Source organism: Podarcis raffonei, chromosome 8 (assembly GCF_027172205.1).
Source record: "Podarcis raffonei isolate rPodRaf1 chromosome 8, rPodRaf1.pri, whole genome shotgun sequence".
Taxonomy (NCBI): domain Eukaryota; kingdom Metazoa; phylum Chordata; class Lepidosauria; order Squamata; family Lacertidae; genus Podarcis; species Podarcis raffonei.
Window position 1 is genome coordinate 30,308,316 of NC_070609.1, and position 2,324 is coordinate 30,310,639.

Consider the following 2,324-nt stretch of genomic DNA (forward strand, 5'->3'; position numbering starts at 1 on the left):
TCAGGCCTTTTCATTTCCTGTAGGTAGCTGACCATTGGCTGTGTTGGTTAAGGTTGATGGGAACTGCAGTCCTACTACATCTGGAGGGTCAGAGTCAAAGTAAAAAGCGCCATGTTAGGCGTGTGTGGGAGGGATGGGAAGAGAAGAAGGGAAGAGGGATAGTATGGAGGTGGAGAAACTGTGGCCCTTTAGGTCACTCCCAGCCAACGTAGCTTGTAAAACGTAGAGGGCTACAGGCTCCATCCCTGGAGTGGAGCAAGGCAACTGTTATCCAACTGGGCTTTAGAAATTGGTCTGTTGCTCAAACAACTCTGTTTTATTTTATTTTTAAATCCCGTTACTTCAGTGACGCTTGCTTCCACATTGCTGTGCGTAGGGCCCTAGCCTCAATATTTTATGTTCTGCATTCATAATGCACATGAAGCTTGCAACGTTGATTGTGTTTTAATTAGTTTGTGGAAGAGTGGAGTTCTTCTGAGGGCTGTTGTGTGTTCATGCCACTTATGATTAATTTAATTAACAAATGTGATTTAATTATGTCTTAAGAACACAAGAAGAGCCTTGCTGGATGAGGCCAGTGGCCCATCTAAGGCAGCATCCTGTTCTCCAGATGCCCCTAGCCTAGGAAGCCAACAAGCAACAATGCTCCCCCCTCCTTTGGTTTCCAGCAACTGGTATTCTGAAGCATTCTGTCTCCAGTAGACGTTGATAGCCTCATCTTCCACAGGTGTGCCCAGTCCTATTTTAAAGCTATCTAAGTTGGTGGCCATTGCTGCTTCTTGTACAAGTGAATTCCAACTATGTGACACCTTATGAAGAATGACTTTCTTTAGCCTGCTCTTCTTCCTTCTGTCTAGAATGCTCAGAGCAGTTTGCAAGGAGCTCTTGGTGATCCCTGATTCAGTGTTTGCTGAGGTCTGCACAGTTTAGCTACAGCCCTGCAGACTTGTTCACACATGGCATATAAGTGATCTGAAGAGCAAAGTTGAAGGCAGCCTCTAATGCAGGCTTCCTCAAACTCAGCCCTCCAGATGTTTTGAGACTACACTTCCCACCATCCCTGACCACTGGTCCTGCGAGCTAGGGATCATGGGAGTTGTAGGCCAAAAATATCTGGAGGGCCGAGTTTGAGGAAGCCTGCTCTAATTCTTTGATCTCCAGCAGCTCGGCTCTTGCAGAGTTTGTCCTCACACACGGAGGAACTTGTGCATCTAGTTCTCCTTTGATGTAGTGGCAGCTGTGCAAATAAGGATGGCAAACTCCATAGCCTGCTGGCCCACACAGCCCTGTATTAATCTATAATCAGAACTGAATGGATATTTACAAGCCTGGTTCTCTGGTTGGCACTTGCACAACCTTTCTTAAATTATAAATAAGCCGTACTTTGGAAAACCCACAAAAAAACTTTTCCAGCTGTTTAGGAGTGTGGAACTTTTCTCCAGCCCCAAGGGCCACATTTCATTGTAGATAACCTTCCAAGGGCCACATGCAAAAGTGGATAGCTTTGGCCAGCAGCAAGAGCAGCACCTGCTAATTTACACTAACACCCTCTATTCTCCAGCCAGTCAAGGAAGAAGCACTATTAGAGTTTAAGGGTACATTCTAGCCTGGAGTGTGTAACATTGGGCTGGGGAGCGGTGTATGCCCTGGGAAGGGTCCCAAGAATCATATAGAAAGGCCTGGAGGGTCATATTTGACCTCCACGCTCATACTTGGAAGTTTCCCATCCCTGTTTTAAAAGAACTAAGCAAGGACAGACAAATTCTGCACAACCATTGATTAAAAAAAACAATAACTAGCAGAAAGCTCGGTGAGTTCAAAGGATCTGTTGTGTGTTAAGAGAAAAGGGAGAATTGACTGCAACTTTGGCCTCAGGGCTTCCCTGTCACCTCCTTTCTTCTACCCCAGGCTGTGTTTTTCTTTCCTGCTTCATAGAGATAAATCTGTTGCCTCCATATCGCAGCATCCCTCCTGCCAGCCTGCTTGCTCAGCTTACTTGGTTGCTGATGACAGATCCATTTCCTCAGGCCGTGCTCCAGGGTCAGAGGGCACCTTATTTCCTGCAGATGGGGGAAAGGCTTGAGCAGCCATGGCTTTATGATTAGCAGATTACGGCCTGTCACTCCTTCAGGGTGTAAGACGTGCTGTCCTTTGCACTGCCTTACACATAGGGGACCTGTGTAAACAAGAATTGCTGAGTGCTTTAAGCAATTGCTGGAGAGATTTAGGAGTCCCCAGAGGAAGGGAGACACTTGTTGATGTTAAAAATTAGATTGTTAATGGAGTTGGAGCTATTTTTCTGGAGTGACTCTTGCATTGGTGTC